Source organism: Gymnogyps californianus, chromosome 20 (genome assembly GCF_018139145.2).
Source record: "Gymnogyps californianus isolate 813 chromosome 20, ASM1813914v2, whole genome shotgun sequence".
Lineage (NCBI taxonomy): Eukaryota > Metazoa > Chordata > Aves > Accipitriformes > Cathartidae > Gymnogyps > Gymnogyps californianus.
The window spans coordinates 7,482,362-7,507,288 of NC_059490.1; the positions used below are offsets into that span (position 1 = coordinate 7,482,362).

General features: G+C 43.1%; 1 protein-coding gene across 2 annotated transcripts in view; it reads left to right on the plus strand.

Annotated features, from left to right (window-relative positions):
- Nucleotides 1-4,923: 4,923 nt before the first annotated feature.
- The window catches only part of TAOK1 (TAO kinase 1), a 66,723-nt gene continuing 46,719 nt past the window's right edge, over nucleotides 4,924-24,927 (plus strand). For both annotated transcript variants that reach the window (XM_050908773.1, XM_050908774.1), the window contains exon 1: nucleotides 4,924-5,077. The gene's annotated coding sequence lies outside the window, so the exon portion shown is untranslated. The remainder of the gene's footprint in view (nucleotides 5,078-24,927) is intronic.

A 24,927-nucleotide genomic window follows, 5' to 3' on the forward strand; every position in this document is an offset into this window, starting at 1 on the left:
AAAGACCCTGAAAGTAATCAGAGGAAATGTACATCTGGCAAAAAGAGAATTTTTTTCAAGTTCTGAAAATATTTCAAAGCAAAACTATTGCAAAGATCCATTGAGGAGCCCTCACCAGCAGAAGACATGCCCATCTAGAGTCCCTTGGAAACCTGACTCAGGTGGAAATGACCTACTGGCATTTATTTGTAATTGCCCAGCATGGCAGTTGCTGAGGAAGGAAAAGCTGTTGAGTCACGCTGCAAGCCACTTTTCCACTTTTGTCTGGTTGCCCAGAGGGTAGAGTGGCTGAGAAGTCACTTCACAGTCAGAAGGCTGAGATTCTGTTTATGCCTCTGACACTGATTTCCCATATGACCTGGGCAAGTACGACTTCTTCTTGTGCCACCGTTTCCCCATTTCTTAATAGATAAAACCACCCCCTTGACTCATGGGACAATCATAAGTGCACAGCAAGGAACACATTTGTTTATCTAATAAAAGGTAAGAGAGAAGAGCAAAGTATTATTATTGTTGTCATATAATACAAAAGCAGTTATGTAATAACATCAGTATTGCTTCATTTTTGTCATTATGACATAACAAACTGTCAGAAGCATACTGTCTGACATGGTATCTTCATCCCAGTGACTGTACTGAAGTGTTTATCTCATTGATACAAAACCAGATTACAACAATCTGGAAGACTCTACCCCATTTATTTTGACCAGCCTTTCTCTAGAACACGTTTTTCCTGTATAACCTTGTAACCCATAATAATGGCCCAAACTACACTATAGGAATGACGGCAGGTTTCATGAGCTAGTAAAAGCAAAACAATTCCTCACTCGTGCATTTCACAACTCGTCACACACTAAAACACACGAGTGCTTATCTTCGAGAACAGAGAACAAGCTGAAAGTTAGTTTCTAAATTGGTACATAATATATACAAAGAACACATTCTAAAAATCTCAATGCCATGAAAGAATTAGAAAAACTACGTAATTTAGCCAAATTACTTTCTGCTTGTATGACAACAAATTTCCTAAACCAAAAGCATTGACAAGTGCAGCTCATAACTGCTATTATAATTAATAACCAAATTTCATTGGTTCAAGTTCTACGATTTATTCTAAAATATACAATTGTTCGCTTAAAAAAGGTCAGATAAAAGCAGCACGTGGACTGAAGGCTAAGGAAGGTATGACTGTGATTACAGCAGCTGAAACTCTGCCCTAATCACACTCTTATCTTTCTTATCTACTGAAAGTATTTATAAAGCAATGATTACTGTACTAGGCCCCATCACTGCTCTGAGTTAGTTCTGAACCAGCACCTTCGCGTTGCTGTAAGAAGTTTATACTACTAGAGGTGTTGTCATTCTGCTGAGACAGAAAGCCAAGCTTCTCATCACTTGAAGTCATTAAAAAAAATAAACTATGACACTTCTAAAGAAGTAGGGGTGTTAACCCCAATGTCCTGGCCAAATTCCCAGCTTGAGTAATTACAATGTGCCTTGAATAAATTCTTGCCACAGTTTCCGTTGGACATAGTATTGTTCTCTACTTCCTCTCCTACGATATTATGGAGTGCTGATGCACACACTTAAAGGTCCTGTCTACACTGGAATGTCATACGGGTCTACCCCAGGACCAGCTCTGCGGCAGCACATTGGGAACAAGGTGTTGAAACCAGTTCTGCCTGTCAGCGGAACCGCTAGGCAATTTGTAATTTTTATTTATTGATGTTCTGGCACCTCCTTCAGATGGAATTAACTTTGGGTATAGCTATCTGATAGACAGACTGGTGCAAATCCCAGATGCAGACGTACACAAACCTGTTCAGTTCTTCTTTAAATGAACTAAATTTGCATCAGGAAATTAGCAAACTAAGCTAAACTAACTTTCTAGATGCTTACTATGATCATCTGAGAAGACAGCAAGAGCATGCCTAATAGCACAGGGCTAGAAAAGCATGCTAATTGTGCCTGTTTAGTTGGCGACAATAAACATCATTTTCACACTGTCTGTTCCTTCAGAATTTCAGAGGACTTTTTCTAAACGGGTGGTCCACAGATGATACTGTTTATTTTTGAAGCAGTCACTGAATATGTATCAAATGCAGATCTAGTATTTTAAGTAAAATACTTGATAGTTAATGGTAAAGCATTATTCACATTTTTCTGCAGCCTCCGTTAGAGGCTCTAAGGATTTTTACCTAGAGCTATCATTATCTTTTTATATGTGTAACACAAAGAGCTGAGGCCCAGACTCTCTGCTGGTGTTTGCTGGGTTAGCTCCATGGACCTCACTAACTGAAGCTTTTACTCTCATAATTCAGGAACTTTAAAGGCAATTTGTCTGCACGAAGAAGTACAAGATCAAGATTCAGAAGAACCTGATTCTCCATTCTACCTTATGACCCCATGGGCAGATCACTCCCTCTTACTGCTCCATTTAGTTCTCCCATCTGCAAAAGCAAATGATACCCACTAATTTGACAAAACAAGTACAAGAACAAATTTATATTGATAGGCCATGCTGAGCAATTCGTGTTAAACGCCATTGTTCCAACATTTGAAATACAAATATTTATCTTTCAAGTATGTCCTTAATTTCCCCAGAAGCATGCCTCCAAACCCATATTATTTTAGAAGACAGAAACTGTAGTTTCAGAAAGTGGATGGTTTTATTTTTGTGCCATTACAAAAATGCCTTTTAACTTGTCAAACGATACGCTACAAATATCTTTGGCAGATGAATGAAACCAAGTTTCCTGTCATAGCTGCCAACTTCAAGGTTGAGATAATCAGATAAACCTTTAGTTTGCCTCTCCCAATACTTACAACAACATATGTTTGAAGTGATCCACATTTGTCTTACTTTTCCTATTGGGATTTGAAAAGGCAAAGTATCAGACCACGACGTGACAAGTTCGCAAAACTCTAGATGTGGTCCACAATTATTACAGCCAACCTCTGTTCTCAACTTTCCTCAGGTTTCCCCCATCCCAGGTTAAATAGTCCCCAGCAGCTCTGCTTGCCTAAAGGTAAATGCAAAGTTTACATAAATAGTATCCAGCATCATCCTCGATGCCTGCTGGATACAAAGCCTTCTTATGGTACAAAGTACCTGTTAGTTTATGGGAAAATACGAAGGAAGTTTGTTTTGCTTGTTTTATTTCAGCAGCATCAGTAATACTGGATTTACAGAATTGTACTATTTCACCTCAAAATGGTGAATATTTGCAGGGTACTTTATAACTGAGAACACTGTCCCTTCATATATAATCCTGAATTTAAAAGTGGAAGCAATCCCTACAAACACACCTTTTACAAACTTTGCGTCTCATGTAACTGTTTCTATTAATTTATTATCAGGATGTCAGTACAAATTGTTATTTTGATGATTCCTTGCCCCCATACTTCTGAAAGGGAAAGCAACTATAAACACACGGGAGACTGACCTCAGTGATTTCCTCTGTTCAGACAGGAGCACAATGCGCTTAAACACCACGACAAGGAGAGGTGGACTGTTTAGAATTCCTCCAGCTGTAATCTACAGTAAAAACAAATAAACAAATATGTGACTACAAGACATGATAATTAATCCCTGCATGAAGCCAACTGTTATCTCTAGTTCATAGATGGAGATACCAAAGCACACAAAGGCTCAACAACCTACCAAGTTCAAAACCCACCACTGCGAGCCAAGACTACAGCTCAGGAGGCCATGTGCTCGGTCCATGAGATTTTTTTTTTTTCCTCTTCTGGCCATAAACCGGATACAGTTCGGCCAAGGGCAGACAGTCTGAAATGCACCCATTTGGTCAGGCCAGTTGCACAAGAGTTAGCACAAGCAGACACCTACCACCTCCTGGGATTATCGCCTGCAGCCGAGCTGCTCCCGGCCAGTAAGGCAGCTCCACTCAGCCGGATATCCTCACCCCCAGCTGGCCTGCCCCAAACCCACCCTCCTCTGCCACACCTGCCCCCAGCAACCTCCCACCTGCCTCCAGCCCTCTCCCCTGCCCTCATTCTTCACCTCCCCACCCGCGCCCAGGCCCCACCTGCAGCGTCCCCAAGCCCTCCTTCTCTCCGCTCCCCCCCAGAGCCCCCAGCTAAGCTTCCTCACGCCTTTCCTCAGTTTCCCCATTCCCCTTCAAGCCTTCCGCCCCCAGCGGCCCCGCAGAGCTCTTACACCCTCAGCAGCACGCCCCCCCCCAATCCTCTCCCTCAGGCCCCTCTCACCCACCCACCTCACCGTCCTCCGGGTCCCCACACGGGGCTCCCACAACCTCTCTACAACCCTCAGTTCCTCCAGCGGCCCCCTCCTCTCCCTCACCGACCCCTCACCCTAACCGCCCCCCGCATTGCCCTGTCTCTCCCCCCCGCCCCAAAACTGCCCCTCACACCAGCGCCCCACACAGCCCCTCACGGCCCAGCCGCCCCCTCACCCCGCCGCGCCACAACCGCCCCGCCGCCGCCGCCCCCGGCCCCGCCCCTCCTCTTCCCCCAACCGCCGCCCCCCGCCACTCCCGCCGGCCGCGGTGGTGGTGGTGGGGGGGGGGGGAGAGAGAGGGCGGCGAAGTCTCGCGAGAGGGGCGGGCGGGGGCCGCTGGCTGCGGGCAGCGCGGAGCGGCGGCGACGGAGCAGCCGGAGCCCGGGCGGCGCTGAGGGGAGGCGGCAGGCAGGCAGCTATCCCGGTGCGGTGCGGCCCGGCCGAGGGACCCGCTCCGCCGCGGCAGGCACGGCCGGCGCCGCCCGCCCTCCCGCACGCCGTGCCCCCGCGGCGCGGCCTGGCCGCGGCTCGGCGAGCGGGGCCCAGGCGGCGGCGGCCGTGGTGGTGGTGGTGGTGGCGGCGGCGGCTGGGCGCTCCGCCGCGCCTGCCCTGCCATCTTAGGTGCCGTGCCCCGCCGCCTTTGTGCCCGCCGCGCCCGGGCACCCGCGGGGGCCGGGCCCGACGCCCCTCCGGGGGCGCCTCCCCCCGCGGGGCCGCCGCCCCTTGCCCCGCTCCTCCTTCTCCTTCTCCTCCTCCTCCTCCTCCTCCTCCTCCGCGGGGGGCCGACCGGCGCTCCCAGCCCGGCTGCGGCGGAGGGTAAGGCGGGCATCGCGGCGGGGGGCTCGGCCGGGGCGGGTCGGTGGCGGGGGCGCCCCCGGGAGGGGGAGGGAGGGAGAGAGGGAGGGAGGAGGGGGGGCGGCCCGGTGGGGCCGGCGCCTCCCCCGCCGCGCTCTGCGGCAGTGCCGCAGGACTCGGGGCTGCTGCCTCGGCCCCGGCGGCGCTGAGCACCGGCGGGGGAGCGGGAGGCGAAATGGCGCTTCCCTCGGAGGGGCGGCCGCCGCCGGCGGGGTGTTCCCCGCGGCCGCCGCTGTCAGGGGCCGCCGCCAGAGGCCTAGGGCTGGGGCAGGGCTGCCGGCTCCCACCGGCCAGGCGTGCCCTGCGCTTCGGTTCTTTTTGTCTGCGCGGCTCCGGTGGGCTTCGTCGGCCGAGCCCGGAGCCCCCGGGGGGCTGGGGGTCCCTCAGAGACCGGCGCGGATTCCTGCCCTTTTCCCCCCCCCTTCCCCCCCCCCCCCTTTTTTTTTTCTTCCCCCGAGCTCTCTTCCCTACCCCTCGCTCCTCCCCAAGTGGTGAGTTTTCAGTGTAAATACCATTTTGTTCGGTGCTGGTATGGTATTTGGATGAAAGTGACCTATTTTAAAGACCTTTTATTGCTTCCCCTCAGCAATGCATGTGGCAGCCGATTCCGTTAGCCAAATAGCGTTTCCCAACCATTTTAATTTGTCAGATTAAAACATCTCATGGAGGCTAGATTTCTGTAACCCGCGTGTGGGTATGTCTTTAGAAATATCGTTCAGCCTGGTTTGCTGCAAGCATCTTTGGAGCATTAGAGTTCACCTTTGTCACTGTGAAAGCAGAAATAAATATAAACGCGGTACCTGGGTGCCTGTAACATGCAGTTGTACCATTGTGTTGGGCGCGGTACAAGAAACGGGGGGCAGAACCAGGGATTAAAATGGTTGTTGTCAAATGTACATCTTTACGTGTCTTAGGAAGAATGACAGAACGGTATTAGCCTTGAGGACTTTCGTTTATTTTCTTAGAAAAGCTTTTCGTGTTTATCGTGCTTGTCTCTGCTGCTTATCATGGTATGGAGTATTTCATTAGGTGGCATTTTAGTGGCTGAGTTGGTTAAATAGCAGTTGCATTAACTAGTTGAACCAATTGTGTCCTTCACCTTTGCCTACTGCATTTTGAGAGCCCTTACAGCGGTGTGCCCATGCATGGCAAGGGCAGATTAATAAGATGTTACCTAAAGGTTTGCATGTTATTGATTCCGTACTATTAATGCTATTTATAGTGCATTTGACATGGCTCTTGTTTTATGTATTTGGATAAAGGTTATCGGCTTGGAATGCTTCAAATGAAATCTTCCCAAAATACCACCCCTAACATTATATACATATGTTGTTGAACAGTATAGTTCAGATCTTCAGTGTCTGAAAAATAGCTTTAGTAGATAGCACATCATAATAGTGAAAACATGGTGGAAAACTGTGATATATTTTGACACTAGTGAAGGTTTGTTTTCATATTTCAGGATTACAGAATAACAACTTGTGTTGCAATAAAAATGATTTTAGATACGTTTTTCTTGCAGCTACTTTGAGTCTACGTTTTACTTGCCTTTGTGCCTGTTTATAGTGAGCGTGTCATAGTTTTTGCTACTTATGTCCAAGGGCAAACCTAATCAACAATTGGTTTGAGCCTTTATATTAGATTCTCCACAACGTTGGCCTAGTTCTGACTGGTATGTTTGCCATTTTTAGGACTCCTTTTCCTTTTGTCTGTAAACTGAAATACATTGATAAACTTGAACCTTAATTTGTCCTTTGAACTTGAGAGGATGTTTTTCTCCTCTGTTAAGAATGTCTCACTGAAGAGAAAGTGATTCTGGTAGAACAGCTTAAATTAAATTTAATCCTGTTGAAACACAACTGCCTGAAGTAAAAACTCCTTGGATAGTTTGATATTTTTTTCTTTTTAACTAGACTGAAATTAAGTGCTGCATGTAGAGGACCAGATGTTGGCATTAAAATTATGTACAGATAAGGTGACTTAGGCCTCAAGTTAGACTATTGGAAAAAGTTATCTATCATATGTCCTTCCGCTAAATTCTAGTGTAAGCTAAGCTGAAGAATTTTAAATGTTTACTTCCATCTAAATAACACTTCCATTTATGCAACTTTCATCTTTGCCTATCTGTTATAATTCATCAGTTTTTGTCGCCAGAATAACATATTTTTAATGAGTTGCAAGACAGTCTCAGTTTTTATGCTTGGTGAGATACATTAGAAGAGAAGCAAATATCACACTAATAATTACATCTTCAGATGTATCCTAGTAGTGGATTTCCTGTAATGAGGATGTTTTGTAGAGAACAATAGATATGGCAACGAATTCAGAGATTTGTTTTAAAGATGTTGTAGGTAGCTGACTCTGCAGTAGTGAGTTCCACTTTGACACAACCGTTGCATACTGAACAGGAACATCAGGTGGTTTCCAGGTACTTTGTTTTCAGGTGCTAATTCTCTTCCTAGCAAAGGCAGACTGGATGTACTACTGCTGTTGTCTCTTGTCTGTCTCTTCTGCAAGGATATGCTGCTGATCTAACTTAATAGAGACTACAGTCATTTGCAAAATATGGCTCATATAAGTTTATTTGACGGTATAGATGTTTTGTCAAATAAGAAAATGTTTAGGGTTGATCTGGCTCTCTGATCCAGAAGTGGTAAGGAAGCTATGATAAATATCACTTGTCTTATCCCATTCTCAGTGTGTTTTGGAGTACTCTTGCATCATCACTAAGATCCTATCTTAGAAGTATTTTCTGTTGTGTTTCTGTTCATATTAAAATCACGTAAACAACTTATTGTTATGTGGAAGGGCATACTAGAAACTGTAAAACTCTTTGGTATTACCAGTGGTGACCCAGGCTTTTGTTTTCTGAATTACAATGGTTATGGGTGGCCGTTACATTTTTCCTGTTCAAGTATGCTATGTAGTGTGAAGGTTTTTAGTTTTATTTCCTTTTGTGAACCTGGAGAAAGGGAAGAGCTTAACTTCAACTCTGGACTAGAATCATGTCTGAATTAGAAAGTTATCCTGGGTCTGACAGCAGGGTTTCAGTTATGGGTAACACAGATGTCCTTCCTTGGTGAACCATGTTTGAGACAAGCTTGCCTATAGCAGTGCAGAGAGAGATGACTTAATACCTTCTGAGACTGATGGCTGTCCTTTCTTTTATAACTCTTGAATGTGTCTTACTCTTCTCCACAAACTGCTCGTTCTTGACCGACATGATGCAGGATGAAACCCTGGTCTGTGTGGCCTTGTGCTTGCTGGTGAGTTCCTGTGACACTAGAACTTGATTTAGGCGTGTGGTTCCATCCTCCACCTGCTTTTCCATGTATGTCATTCCACTGGCTCTGGTCTTTGATCCGGCACTGAGCCACACCAGCAGAAAGCTAACCTAAGGAAAAATGCCGAGAGTTTTGTGTCAGCTTGGTGGTCTGAAATGGCTCAGTGCACAGTTAGGTGATGCTAGAGACAACCCAAGGGACTGGGCTGCACCATGACAGCCAGCAATGAGATCCGTTTATGCTGCCATGGAACCACAGCTTGTTCAAAGAGAAATGTTTGGAGACAGAGGTGGTTGGTGGCACTTTTTCCTGAACTTGTAGTAGTTAGGTTTCAGGATTCTTTGTTTTCATTGTTCTTTAACATGCTGAGGAGTTGCTCATCATACATTGATTTCTGTGTGGAGAAGAGACTGGAAAAAATCCAATGGATAAAGGGGTCAGAAAACCACTAATCCCCTCATGTGAAGTTCCAGAGGGAGCTCAGCTGTGCAGAGCTGCAAAGCAGAGTCCTTCCTGTGAAAGCAGAACTTAAAATATAAAAACATGAAATCAGAGGTGAAGTGCAAAGTATCTGAGGGGAAAATGTGTGCACAAAACAGGAGGAAAGGATGGAGAGCTGTTTAAAAGCACAGTTGGCTTTTAGGCACTGTATTCCCTCCTCCTTGTCTAAGTGCTCATTTACAGTACAAAACATGGAGGAAGGAATACTTTCTGAAGGCCCTTAGAAACACAATGGACATTAGACAGCACAATGGGTGCTCCAAACGTGGTTTCTTAAAGCAGTTTTTAAACAAATATTTGGTGATCACTGGAATGACAGTATTTTTTTAATTACCAAAGGGAAGCCATTGAGAACTTTTAATACTTTGCCAGAAATCAGTGCATTGTTACTCTTGACAATTATTTTTTATTTTTACATCCTGCTAAATCTTGGTTTCTTTGCCAGAAGAAAAGGCAAGGTAGCCACTGTAAACATAGCATGAAATTGCCTAAGCAGTGATAAGTTTTGTCTAAACAGAAAAGTTTCTCCAGTTTAATCGGAGCTTGCCGAGCCCAGCTATGCAGAGTTAGTTACGCACCTACATTGTAGCTTAGAGATGAGGTTTCCCTTCTCTTAGGGGTATGGTGAGGACAGCCCAACAGACGTTCTGAGTTATAGTGATGATGGCTTCTTAATAAGAGTGGACAGTAGCTAATAGTTTTGCCTGTTGTATTGCTTGGCTAGAAACAGTTTTGATTTTTCTCTAGGGGTCAGGATGGGGTGACAGCATGAGATTTACATATTGAATATTGTCCTTACAATGGAAAAGGCTAGAAATGTTTTGTTTTGGGGAAAACTTAGATCTTGAGGAAAGAAGTAAAAATCACAGTACTCTAAAGCTGGCAGGCTCTGCAGTTTTCTGTGCCTGTGATCTTCCACTGACCCTTATTACACTCCTGGCTACAGCCATGCAAATATTTTCTTTAGAGTGAGATGTAATTTTATAAAAACAGTTTTCTCCTACACTCATCAAGTGTAGCGTGTTTACGGGGCAGCCTTCTATCAGAATGTGGGTGAGTGGTGCCTGTGAATTTAGTTGGAAGCTTTTGCTGCATGTCAGTGATGTCAAGCCATATTTGAAAAGTAAATTTTGATGTTTAATGGTAATCTCAGAGATTCTTGCTAATAGCTTGTAGACTGGAAGCCAATGTGTACTACACCTGAATTCTTAAAACGTGAATAAAGTTGCTTTCAGCCTTTCACTTAGTTCAGCTAAACTTCAAAACCCCTGTTTCTTCCCGTTGGTCTGCTGCCATTCACTGAGCATCAGTAGACACAGTTTTTGAGGGGTTAGGTACTTTAGGATCAGTCCCTCTCTTTGCATTGCAGATTCAGCTTCAGTTCATTCTGGTCTGGCTGATTTCTAACCTGTGGAAAGCTTTGGGATCCAGGAGCATGGGAAAGTGGAATATGCTAATGCAAGTATGTTGAAAGGGTAGGGAACATTTCTTGTAACAGTTTTTGGCTTGTTCCCCATCCATGTGTTCAGTCTGTTTTCCAAGCATCCAGCAATCCTTCCTCTTCCCTGACATACCACTACTCAAAGGCAATAACAGACCCATGAGCCCGTTCCAGAAAATTATTGTATTGGGATTCCTTGCAAAGAATCACATGTGGTATTGCACGTTTGTTATTTTTGTCTCCCTCCCCCTTCTTAATATGCAATTCTTATTTCCCGCCTCAGTCCCCTTTTAACTGGTGACTGTCACTCCCTCCCCCAGCCGAGGAGATGAGAAGAGAGGTTATTTTTGCTAAGGCTGTTTCTCAAATAGGCCACGGGTACACAGTAAGTAGTGCAGTAACTTTCTCCATGGGAAACCATCATTTATTAGGATTTCTCAAGCTGTGTCCCGGTGGCAGTGCAACATGTTTCTTCTTTAGTTCTGGCTTGCAGTTGTCACTAGCTTTAGCTCCTCCCAGTTCCCACTTCCTTGTAACCCAATCTGAATAAAGATCATGGGATTTGAAAGTGCCTTGCTTTTCTGCTGCTGCTCTGAATGTTTGGGTTGTCTCTGTGTTCTTCGTAAACTGTACGCTGTGATCTTCGCTTTTTGGCTTTGCCTGTTCCAAAGAGCAGTTGACAGTTGTTAAAATCAGTTCTGGGCCAGCCATGATTTGATGCGATTAAACTGTGTTAAATATGTTCCAGAACTGTTTCTTGGCCTAGATAGCAAACTAGTTAAACCCTGGTTTTGAAATCTATTTATGTATAATTTGGTCCTGTACCTCTAGGTAAGCTGTCTACTTCTTCAAGGGTCAAACAGAGCACGGGATCTATGCACAGCACATGATCTTCTGCCTTTAAATCCATCGCCCTCCCACATCTCCTTTTATTACTCTTTGCATATCGAAGTCTTGTCCCGAGAATTATGTACCGGACTAACTGTAGTAATGTGGTTTTACCACCCATAGAGACTGTGTTGCAGTGATATGACTTTCCCTGGCATCAGCTGAACTGGTACAAACCCCACTTTATACTTGCTCAGTATATCCTAGTATGCAGGCAGGCTCATAGATTGAGGTTTTTATGAAGGTTTGCAACTTTAATTAAAAAAGAGGGTAACCGTAGGCCTTGACAAAATTTCATGTTGGCTTCTAGAAGTGCATATCAAAGTTGGGAAGGAAATAATGATACGTTTCAGAGGCAGTGCCTTGCTAAGAATGCCAAGCTCCATTTTTATTATAGGTTAATTGCCATATAGGCAAACCCTGAGCTCTTACCTGGGTTTTTGGCTTAATTTTCCTTCTTCCCTTTCCACACAGAACCCCCTCTAACCCATGCTTTGAAGTATTTAAAACTAGGTTAGTCTCTGGCTGGAGGTGTGTGGTAGAACCTCCTGTTAATTCTTGCTGGGACCTGCCCGTTTTGCAGCAAGAATGCAGGCGAACCCATCTGAATGCTGATCATCTGTCCTTTGTGGAGGATGGAAGATTATTTTTCCTTCATTTGACACAATACATGGGCAAACGAATCCTAGAGCATCTCCATTCCAAAAGCCCTGTCAAGTGGCCAGAGCAGTACAAGCAGGAGTGCGTGCCCATGGAGGTGGGGAGGATGCTTGGTCTGAGTTTAGCTGATTGCGTGACAATCACTGGAGATACTTCCTTCTCCCACTCTCAGAAGACGTTGCTGTGAGCTGCTAGCTCAGAAGTTGACCGCATTCTTACCAGATCAACCTACGCAGCAGTCCTGAACTGACCAGAGTCTTCAAAATTTCACTTTGTTGCTGACTGGGAAGACAGAGTGCAGGGTCCCAAACACTAAGATAACCTGTACTTGAGAAGAGGTCAATATGCATGCTTTTTACCCAAAATAAAATGTTATGGAAGAAGCAAGTTCTCATCCTCACCATTACCTTTGATTTCATTGCAATACTGATGTTTTAGATCTGTTTGCAAAAACAAGACTGGGCAAAAGGCTTGTTCCTGATTTGACAATAACAAGCAGAGCGCTTTGGATATTAGACTAACATGAAAATAGTTTACTTATAAAGAAGGTGATTTACCTTCACTAGCTCGTAATTAGTTACAGAAACACAAAGAACATTTAAAGAATTATTTGCTAGTTTATTGAAGACTTGACATGCAGTTTTTGATGTATGCTGTTTTTAAAAATACTTTGGAAAAGTCCCTACATTTTCCAAAATATTTTAATGGTAGGTGCTTTTTCTTAAATAGCCTCTATCTCTTGAAAATATTAATTCACACGTTATTTTAAGTATCCTGTATTTTCCCCTGTTGCAGGAATTGGTAATTGTGGGCGACTGTGCAGGCAGGCCATCACATGGAGTCTTTCCACAGTGGCTGGTCCAACACCAGCACCAGGGTGTATGATCCTCATTTGAATAGTCTTCCTGTTGCACTCTGGTATTGAAAATTAATTACTGTAGTGACTATCAATTGGTATAATCACCATGCTTTTTGTAGGTATTACAAATATTTTTATGTTTAAATAGAAATAGTTATCATTAATATTAATATGACGAGAAATGAAATATTAATACACAAACAGAAATTTAAGTAAGCTATAACACAGAAAGATTATCTTGCCTATGTGATTGTTTTTATACTTTTCTCTGAGTTGGCAGGATAATAATAGTAATTCCCAGTTGTGAATTTCATCTATAAATCTCAAGGTATTTGAAATGGATGATGAATGCATATTTATTTTTCACGTTTATAAGGTGGGGATACTGAAGTACAGGTGGAGGAGTGAGTGATTTGCCCAGCGTAGCTGGTGGCAGAGGTAGAATTTGTCTCCTTGGTCCCCAATGAACATCTGACTAGCAGGACTGCAGTACCTCCTGGGTTGTAAAGTAGAAGCAGAAGTGTACGAGATGCTGCATTGTCTGTGGGGTGTGGTGGAACAGCATAGACCTCAATGTTCAGCAGCACCACTGTCCCAGATCTCTTCCTGAAAGTCTGGCTGACCTACTAATAATGCAAGGGATTGGGTTTTTTTGTTTCATCATATGAGTGCTATGTAGATTTTTCTTATCATAATGGCAATTTGATGCTGTTCATGAATGAGCTGGCTAAACCTTGAAATTTGTAATATAATGCTACTATGATGTGACTTGTTGCTGATTTTTATTTTTAAATAAATCTGAAAGGGGCCTTTAATGCATTGTAGATCAGTCCCTGAACTTGATGAACAACAAACTAAGTCTTTTCATTTTGGGAGTCAGTCACACACAGGGATAACTGGGGACTGCTCACCTAAGTAAAAAATATTCTTCTGCATATATAATTGCAAGGCTTGGGGTTTGTCTGGACATCTTTATGAAGATCTGTGGAGGCAGAGTGTATCCTTTTATCCTGTTTGTGCAGTCCCTATTACAGCTGAATCTCACATCTTCTTAAGGGTCTAGTTATTGCGTAATGCAAATGCATACTGCTGTTTTCTGTAAAAAGCTGAAAGTGTTCTGACCTGATGCGCTAGGAAGGAAGAGCAGCTTTGAGCCCCTGTACCTGTCAGGAATCTGTAAGCATTGCTGAGCGAGCCATTGCTCAGCTCATCACAAGTAACTTTCCTCTGTTCTAGATTCTACTTTAACTGTCTCTGCAGAGAGGTTTACAGTGTTGGTATTCATTTAATGCATATCTATGCAGTAAAATTGCTTGGGCTTATTTGGAAATAATAAAATGAAGGATTTTGTTGCTTCAGTCATGTTATTTTTCAACTAGAATAACCCAAAAAGTATAAAAACTTTGAAATTTGAGTCCCTGTGTGGAAGTGCTCAATATTTTGGGACCTTGGTTTTCTGAGGGATTTTTGTACAATGTTGCCACAGCCACGGAGTATGAAATTTAGCAAGTTTTCTCCAAGATCTGCTTTCAGCTTTGGAACTAATGCTACCTGTGCTGGTTTGAAATAGTTCATACCTGTTTATCATGCGCATTGCAAAATCTACCTACCTATTTACATAGGTGTTGGGGAAACAAGGATGATACGGACTAGGATGAGTGGTACGGAGCAGCGTGAGTGGAAGGAGAGTATGGTGTGAGTTGTGATTCTACTTGTCTGCTTATTTTCTGGTTTGGAGGCATCAAGCACCTGCTGATTTAGGGGTTTTCTATATGTGATTTCATGCCTGTGATTAGCATTTCTAAGGACATGACACATATGGTCTCACCACTAAAATACGTTCTGTAAATACGTAAACAGAAAATTACAGAGATGGTCATTGTCCGTCTGTCCTGACTAGTCTCCAGAGTTAACCCAACAGGACTCAGCACGCTTCATTGGGCCCATCTGATATAACAGATCTCAGACTTCAAACTTAGGAGCAAAATTCCTTCTCTGAGTGGAGTTACCGCCTGCTTTTGATGCTTCCTTAATGGCAGTTGCTTGTCTCATTTTCTTTCTTTTTAATCACTGGGGTAGGAGATTGAGATATTTAGATAGCGTATTCCAGTGTCTCTAGAAAACTTCAGCTGCTTCACATAAATCTGTAATTGCATTTTATCTGAAATCAACCATTTGTTACGCCAGAATTTCTCAAGGTAGATGATGAATAGTAATAACAGGACTTGTAAGTTCTGGGGAGGTGTGAGAGATCCTGTACGATGGCATCTTTTAGAAATCTTTTTCTGGATAAAATCTGAGAGTGATACCTGGTTAGTTGATGTTATTGTTGGAGCGTTGTCCCTAAGTTAATAGCAAGGCTATGTTTGTTTTGCTGCTTTGAGAAATTATTAGTATTCTGGCTGAATTGAGCAGGCTGCTAATACTGATTAGCTTGTGCATAAGGTGGAGATGGCAATCTCCTTAATTTCATATTTAATTACCAAAAAATCACAGCAAAGAGCTGTCGAATTATTTATTACCGTTGTGCTGTTCAGTAGCTATCAGTGGAACTGTGTGACCACTGGGTATTTAATATCTTCCCCTTCTATAATTCTCCCCCCCCTTTTTTTTCTTTGCTGTTTTTTGTTGTTGCTGGTTAAAATTAAGTCATAAATTTTTAGGAGCAAGGAAAATGGTCATGTACCATCTAGTTTGGTGTCTCCAAGAAGCATCTTGGAGATTTGCTTCCAAGATTTTGCAGACATTTCTCACTTAAAACCTGTTATTTCTGAGCTTGCCAGTCACGTTGATCTGTTGAGTTCAGGTATTACATGAAGGATAAATACCCTTGTGACGTGGAGCAGTCAGTGCATATGTTCTAGCATGGACCTCTCCTGAGTTTTAATAAATACAGACAAGGTATGAGTGCCTCTTCACGGCAAGAGGCATGTGTTTTCCCTCTACAGGTGCTGCCTTCTGCATGCATACACATCTACCAATTCCTCTGTCTCTGGTGTAGCACATGCACTTGCTCTGCAGGAAAGATGCTTTTTAGAATGCTTACGTCATATGGAAGAAATAACTTTATAAAGCCTTTAAGTAAGACCAGTTTCCAATTTACAGAGACTTAAACATGCTATGCTTTGTTTTGTTTCATCATGGTGAAAGCTACTTGCCTGTATAACTCGAAAACAATAATAAAACAGGTATAAACAAGCATAAAACAATGTACTGTTCGAGGTATCTTTATAGCCAAACAGTAACTAAACACCTTTTAACTTTATTCTGCCTGGCCTGGAAAGCATCGGCACTGTCGCCTTCCCCCATTTTGATGGGCTGCTGTCATGGGGCAGGGGTCTGAAGGGAAAATTATTTTACCCCTGGACACGTTGAGTTTTGAGTTGTCCAAAAGGTAACAGCCAGATGCAGAGCTGTTGTTCTGAGCTCTTGTTTGAGGGAGAGCTGCTTCCCTCCTGTTTGGGTTTTGCTTTTTTTTTTGGTAGGTGTGATGTCATCATTCTGCGAGGTTTGCGCCGCCGTGTCCTCCAGGAAAACAAAACAGGGGGACGAGACCTGAATGTCAAATGCAAAAAACAAGCAGATCTGATTCTTCCTCTCCTCCCTCCCCCTTTTGCTTTGAAAGGAGCTTTCAAGCTGACTTTATACAACAGGAATTAGCTTAATAGAAAAAAGAGAGCGAGAGAAGCAGAGTTATTTCTTTTCAGTTCTTACTATTAAGTTCTCAAAAATAACTTTTTCCTGCCTTGCTGGAGGATGTGATATATATTATGTGCCAGATGCAAATATATGGGCATTTTATAAATACCTAAGTCCTCCTTGCTTCAGGGATCTTTTAATGTAACCTTTCTCTGTTCTTTATCGTTTGGAGATATTTAAATAAGCACTGCACAGTGACTTCTTGTCACGTTTGTGTTGGTTTCTACCAGAGAACTGTCCCATACGCTTCAGATGTTTGTATAAATATCGTGGTAGTACTAACAGCAGCCTTCCACCAAGATTACTGTTGGGCCCTGGCCAGGGTCAGGGGAGCAGCCAAAACCAACTGCAGGACTGATATAACCAGGCTGATTTTTGTTCAAGCCTGTGAAATTTAATATAAGAGTGTATCCGAGTTCTTCCTCCTTTATGGGAGCCCTTTTGTGGCCTAGCAGCAACTGGCTTTCCTGCAGCTTGTTAGATATACTAAGCAATACGGTTCATGTAAATATGGACAGGTTTATTCTTTTTTTAAGGTTAGAGTTTTAGATATTCCCTCACTCAAAATGACTTTGCAAAATGATCTGCAGAGAGGCTTTTTTACGTATTTGGAGGCCATAAACTCTGAGTATTGGTTGTGAGAGGATAGGCTGGTGGTCTCTGAGAAGCTGTCCAGATGTAGTAAGAACTTCTGGGCAGCAAGCAACACTGGAGCTGATATTCTTTGCCCTGTTGTGTTCAGGAACCTTAATTGCTTCTTGGTTCCTTTTTATAGCTTGCATCCAAAAAGTAAATACTGTTTTCTGGCATGGCATGTTGAGTTCTCAGTAGCTCCCTGTCCAGCTGGGCTGCATGGGTGATCTGCATGCATGATGAGGGAGCAGTTCTTGCTTTTTGCTGGTCGGTTGTTAGGGCAGTATCTGCCCAAGGTATCGGGAGGTTGTCCTACTTTCCCAGCTCAAAAATCCAAGATCCTTAGAATTTGTAAAATGGACACCTGACTTTCCCTTTGTTTATTAGCCAACAGGAGCGGTCAGCAAATAGATCCTCTTTTAATAAAGGAAATGTTGCTTGAAACTTTACTAGGTTTTTTTCTCTTATATGTCTGTTCCTACTGACAAACAAAAGGCATAATCCATTATTCCAAACTGCTGAAAAAGAGGCTTCAAATTGCCAGGTATGAAATTATGCTGCTTGTTCGGTTACCAGTAGGAAACGGCATGTGAGATGTTTCAGAACCTACAAAGGAGAAAGTTCTTTGTATGTGTGAATTTAGTATTCACAAAAGGTATCAGATTGACAGCCTTGGAAATTGTGGAGATTGGAATTTTATTTATCCCTAGAGTAGGTGCAGTGCAGGCTGCAATAGTGCAAAAATTTCCTCTATTATTCTGCTGTTACACACTACTAGTGCCCTTCACAGGCAGCCTCTAGGGGCGAGGAGCTCCTTCTTTCTCTGTGCCCCTTCAAATAGTTGGCTGCCAAAAGGATGTGAGGGTGTTTTTTGTGTGTGGTGTGGGTGCTTGTCTCCTGAAATCTAAACAGATGTGAAAGGAATTTGATAACATCTACCTCTAAAACAGCCACCGGAGCAGAGGCAGCCTTCAGCCCCCATGTTCTCTGGTTGTATGCAGACTGGTCTCGAGTCAAAAGATGCTAGCAGTCATGATTCTGTTATTCACTGACTTAGCCGTTCTGCAAAGGTTTAACACTCTGTCTGGTGATAAGTGTAAATTATATTGAGATATAAGACTATAAAATCAGGTAAATAATACTGCTCCTTATTTTAAATAGATTGGGCACTGGGTGAAACTTGAAAAAGAAACACAAACCCTATGTATTTAATGGTTGGCGTAAGAAACGGGACATCAGACCTTTCTATTCTTGCTGTGAACTTGTGTGGTCTTGGACAAGTCACTTATTCACGCAGTTTACATGTTTGTAAGGTAAGAATGTTTATTGCAACTCTGCTAAATACTCAGAAAATATCAGGTGCTTTTTAAGCCTTTGTAATGAAAGTATAAGTCAGATGTGACATTGTGAGTTTTAGCAGTTGAATAATATCCTCTTAGGAGAAAGTAGTGAAAATGAAAATAAAAGGGAGATGGAGCAATCTCTAGTCGCCAGAGCTCTGGTCTTTCCACCTTTTTCCAGACCTAGCATAAGACCTGAGAAATGCCAAAGAACCTGTGAATGGAGGCATCGCAGGTGCGGTCCTCTCCATCCTGTTGAGTTGACACAGTTGGCCAACGTTAGTCATGCAGAGCTGTCCTCCTCGCTCTGCAGGCTGTGAAACCGTCGGCGTGAGCTGTGATCTGCTTTCTTCAATCTGTGTGGACAATACGTTTGAATACCATAGAATGATAATATTTCAGCTTCAGAATGAATGCTCTTTATTTCAGAGAGATGGTTTTATTTTACTTTTCGCCAACAATTAAATACCATCAACCCCAGTGCAAACCATCACTTCCATCCCAAAAGGAAAATGTCTTTGTAAAAGCTTCTGCTGTTCACCAGGACAAAATTTCTAATATGATTTCTCAGTATAAAATATCTGTGGCATGATAAAATCTAAACATGCATAGCTATCATTAATTAAAAGATGGATTTTAGGTAACAACTGATTGTCTTCTCATGCGCTCTTTTACTTTTTAAATTCCATAAGTTTTCTTAAAATTTAAGTGAAAAATGCTGCAGATTTTTCTGCCTCAGAATAAGGACTAGTTCACTGCAGCTGTAGCTGTGTATAAGGTAGATTCTTAAATACTGTAAGGAAGAGGACCATTTTAAGGGAACCTGGACAGATATGCTGACAGTATTGAAACTCTAATGCAGCCAACCTCTTGTTTTGTCTAAAAATGTTTGATAAACTCTCCAGGGAAATAGGAGGGTCTCTGGGAGGTGTCATGTAAGAAAAGTATAGTGTTTTGTGTGAGTCGTCCATTTGCTAAAATGAAAATGGAGAAAGAATACCAAGCCCTGTTTCTGGAAAAAAAAAAAAACCTGCCACCACCAAAACAAACCAGTAGGTGATTTATTTTTGAAAATTTCTAACGTCCTCCTGGCACGATCTGTCCCACGGCTCTCTTGGGGCTGTTCTCGGGGCCGTTCTCGTGGCTGTCCTTGTCCCCTGCTGCTTTACTTCTTCCATATCCTGATAGAGCCAGACCCCTGTGTCGCATATTTGCAGACAATCTTAAGGAAGCCCTTCAGACCATACAGCCTAATCCTACTCCAGCTGTGCCATGTGGCTGTAGCTCTGGGTAGTAGCTTTTATCATCTGCAGTTACCATCCTTCATTAGGTGGCATGATTGTGTGCCTCTGAGTAGCATGGTTTAGCTTTGACCAAATCACTGATTGCCTTCAGATCAGAGACTCCTCGCAACAGCCACTGCTGCCATCCAGCAAGGCACAGGCTGCTGTGCTGGCTGAAACAAAGGCCTTCAAGCTCAATCCCTGCCAGCAGTGAATGCTTAAGGAGAAGTATAAGATTATTTTAATTGGCTTTTTCTTTGCAACGCTTATTCCTTTACTATGTCTCTCAAAGATCAGGTCAGTCTTGGAAAAGTCACCTGTTGGCAGCTCCCTGCCTCACCTCATGCAAAAGCTGAGGCCAGAGTCCTTGAAACAGGCAGGACAACCTTGTTTTCAGAAAGCCCAAGTGTGAGAGCAGGTTCCACCGTATCTCAATTAACCTTCTATTTAAAGGCACGGGAAATAGTTTTGTCCGTTGACTGAAGCAATCAAATTATTGTTCACCTCAACTAAAGGGTAGGAGTGGAAATGGTTGCTGATTATTTCTTTTTTGTTCATTTGCTTTTGTGAATGATTGCTGAGAACAGCTGGATTAAGCGACTTTGTGTGTGAGCACACAAAGAACCTGTGAAATAGAAAAGTGTTTGGATCTGTGCTATTGGAATAGACCAATTTCTGATTACAGTTTTCTGTCAAATTTAGGATGGATGTGTTCCTACTTGAGCTGAAATGCCTTTTCAGCCTTAAAATACTTTAACGCTTACTAGGTACATTCAAGCAACTTAAGTGCTTTCCTCCTCTCTTCAGGCCAGAAGAAAGTGCTGTATTTCTTGCTTGGGAGCTGAAGAGTTGGTGTACAGGAGAAAAAATTTTTTTAAATACTCCCAGTAAGAGTCAGCCTAGGTAGGATGGACCTTGGGCATTAAAACCTGCTTTGTGGGCCTGGTTTCTGAATTGTTGTTCCAAGTATTTGCTTCGGGTGCAGATGCTGACCTGCCTCTTTCATCCCTTGTATTCAGGATAATTAGTAATACTGCCAAAACCAGAAAAGAGCCAGATAATTTTTTTTTTAAAGCAGGTTTTTGGAGAAAAGTTGTCATTTACCTTCTGTGTGTGTGCCACGATGTATTGACTTAACCTGTCTTTCTAGTGGAGAGAAGGTCAAGCAACAGGATGTCTAAGTCCATGATTTGATGGACTTTTTAGTAAACCTGTAAGGAGAGATCTGCTGAATTTACTGGATATGTTCTACTGCAGTGGATTCCACTCTTCACTTCTATAGTGCTTGCAAATGCTGGTGTTCAGAGAAAACATAGCACTTTAGTATTCCATGCATGTGTCTTCCTCCTAGCTATATATATATATAAAAGATAATGATACAGGCAGGTAAAGCATAAAGGTTAATTTGTTTTGTATAAGTTCCATCAAGATGGAGACTCTCTTTGTATTTGCAAAACACCTCCTGGAACAGGGGCTTAGTCCTTAGTGGGACCCACTCTTACAGTGCAATGGTAATAAGAGGGTAAACCAGCACTATGCGTTGCTTAGGCATTTTGCAGCTCCTGGTGCTGAGCAGGCAGTTATCCTCAGAGAGCAGCTGAAGATGCTCCAGCCCTGGGCTACGGGAGATCAGAAGGACTTTTCCCTGCAAGAGAGGCTCCTCTTGTTTCCAGTTCCTAGACTGTTGGGAATCTCTGTCCTGTGTTCAGTGAATCATTCCTGGAGAGCAGCCAGGCAGTGTGGAGGAGGAAAATGCCTGGTGTGAATGCAGGAGGTATAAAAGTCAGATGAGAGAGGAGAGATAAGAATACGTCAGGACAGAAGTGTAGTGAAACTGGGGCTGCAGAGGGATCGGAGAGGAAGGAGCTACAGCTGGTGGAGAAATGGAGCTGGAGATTTGGACGAGAGGTGACTTGGGAGTCCAGGAGATGGGGAGGGAGGCAGCAAGTGAAGATGGGTTGGCAAAGGGAGATGGCAGTCTGAGTTCTGACACTTTCTCATTTTTGAGTGCTTGCCTTTGTAACCTTAATAATTTTGTTCTAATACACTGGATACAAAAATTACATTATATGTTCTGAGGAATTTGGTTACTATGGTAATGGGTATATAAGTACATAAGAGATAAGATATCAGCAAACGGAACAGCTGTAATGTAGCACACAAACCTGTGACTGCCTGAATTTGGGAAGCAGGCCGTTACAAAATGCTCGTGCTTCAGTCTCATATCTCACTGCCGGGATGTCTGTTCCTGTGTGAAAGTGACATCAGAGCTTCTACAATAAATCTTTCGGGTTTATGGAATTCCAGCAGACGTGCCCAAAATTTCTGGGTAAACAGACCACGTACCTCCCTTCCGTGCCAGGACGGGGAGGTCTCTGTGTTCCCACCCAGCCGCTGGAAGTGCAGGACTGGTGCGCTTGTGCTGACCAGCCGGACCACGAGCGTGCGGGATGGGAGCGGGCTGCCGCTGCCTGCCCTCTGCTCTGGCACCCTCCGTCCCCCTTGCTCGGATGCCAGGGCTGGCTGGGCCGTGGGTGGGTGACTTGTTCCCAGGGTCACGCAACCAGTTTCCCCCTCCTCACTGTCGGTGCCCTGTCTAGATGGATTTGGGGTAGTGCAGCTGGTACCTATTTTTTAAATCTTTGCCGGAGCCATTGCTTTCATTACGGCAGCTTGGTGATGGCGTGGTCTTGCTCAACCATAGCAGTTGGGGAAGGTCGTGGGGAGCAAGAGCATCCTGGGGACTGTCAGGCAGAAATGTGGGGCAGCCGTCGGCACAGGAGTGGAAAGGATGATGGTTCTTGCACGCTTCTTATCCCTTCCCTTCCCCCATCTGCAGCAAGGATACGTTTTGTATGCCCACCCACACCTTCTGATTTAAAAACTACTTGTACAGTGTTTCCCATGCTTGGGGATGGATAGGTTGTGAGGGGGGACTATCCTCAACAGGTTGCTGGAGAGCTGGCGGAGCAAGACAGTGGCCGGGATGGAGGAGCACTGCAAGTACAGTTCATCTCACATAGGTGAACGTCAGTACAGCACAGGTCACAGCATCACGTTGGAGATTTCTTAAAGCCAAGTATGGTGTAATGGCTTAGGGACTGGCTATGGGAAGGGGAGTTAGTCCTGTTGAAGGAGGAAGTGTGGGCTAGAGGGAAGCTGCTGATTGTTTTCAAGGACCAATCTTCAGACAATTTTAAATGGTGTTTTGGTCTTGATGTACACGTGAAAGGAGTGCGTTAATAAAATTTGCTGGGGCAAAGTTGGGGGGGCATCGTCAATCCAGAGGAGGACTGGAGTCTCACTCGGCAGGCCTGAATGAGCTGGAAGATTTGCGATAATAGAGACACAAATGGGCTAGTACAAAGTGCATGGTCATGCAGTAACAACAAATATATCGTAACATATGTAAAAATATATATTATAATATATGCATATAATATATATAAATATATGAAATATAAAAATGATGTTTATCAGTTAGAAATGGAAAGATGCGAAAGACTTGAGTATATCCATTGATACCACAGTGATTTTAAAACTTTAATGCTATGTGTCCAGGAAATAAGCAGATGTGGAGAATTCTGGTCAGGGATGTTTAAAAAAAAAAAAAGCCTTCGTTTGGGACAGATGTGAGGAAGGGCTGTTAGGATGGTCTGGGAAGTCAGTTCTCTCTCTTGTGTCGTAAAGGGAGGCAAAACTGGCTTGGTTTTTTCAGCTAACAGCTAAGGGGACACGTATTGTATCTCTGTACTTATGCTTATCCCTCAATATTGAAAAGGGAAGAAAACGGTTTAAACTTCAAGGACAGTATGGGAAAAAGAGTAAGTCAGTGTAAACTGAAAAATAATAAATACAAACTGTAAATCAGTCTTAATCAGTTCTTAATCTTAAATTGGTTCCTAATCAAAATAGGAGTGGGGTTGTGGAGCAGCCTTGTAATCAGACTAGTGGCTTTGAGGAGTTCTCAGGAGTTAGTTATTATTTGATGATTGGATTCTATTATATAGTTGCTTAAAATAGCAGGAACAGGACTTAATAGGACCGTCAGTCCTATGATCTTAACTATCCAATTGAGAAATATTCTGTATCTGAACCACTGCTACCTGAATTGTTTTGTGTATTAGTTGAAATGAGCATTTTCCTCATGAAAGCAGATAAAACTCATTGAATTAAAAGGGTACGCTTGTTATCTTAATACATACTGAAAACTTTTTTAAGTGGAAGGCATAAAGAGAAGTAATCTAGACCTTGCAGAACCCACTGGAAAAGCATTTCTTCAAGTAGGTAAAATAGCGAAAAAGGTGTTTTTTGATTTGTTGTTGTTTGCTTTTGGTTGTTTGACTCATCCCCTTGCTGTGTGCTGTTTAAAAAAATTGTTTTGCTCAGTCATGTGGAGACAGGAAAAATAAATACTTGAGCTGGAGTAAAACTGGACAAATTGCCATGACTTTGGGGAATTCCAGCAGGAAAGGAGGTACTCACAGGCTCTAGAAATGTGTGAAATAATTGCTCAGTAAAGGTACTCCATTTATGGATAGAGATAATCTGGTAGAACAGATTTAATGTTTGAACCCCTTTTTGAACCTGCTTTAAGTTACAAACTTACGTAAGCAGCTGTATACCCTTGCCATACTGCTAACACCTCTTTCTGTGTGCTCCGTTAGGTTGGTCACTCCTCCTAAAGAGCAGAATGGTCTTTCACTGGTAATCTGTTCTGAAATGGCATTTCCGCATTTGCCCAGTGATGAAGATCCATCACAAACATGCTCCTTACTAGAACCTAGTAAGGTACTTTCTTGTTATTTCTGTGCAGCCTTTCAATAAACCTTTTTTCTGTTTATGATAGTAGTTGTATATTTTATAAACTCCTATGTAAAGCTAAATTGACCTTTTTCATAACAAAGTGTGTTTTGATGATGCTTGTTTGACCCTAGAAGAATAGCAATATAAAAATTGTCATCCAGATTCTAATATGTCGCCTGTCTGGTCCTACCTGCTGTTTCTGGCAGTGGTAACAACTGGATGCTTCACAAGAGGTGCCAGGAGCATTCAGGAGTACCTTACCTGACCTATCTGTGGATGTTCTTACTTGTGTAAATGTCTCGTTTAAAAAGCCATGCTTATATCTCTTGGGCTCAGTACCTTGCAGTAATTTCTGCAGGTTAATTTTGCTCTTAATAGCTTGATTGGTTGAATTCCTTCACTCTGTTATAATTATGC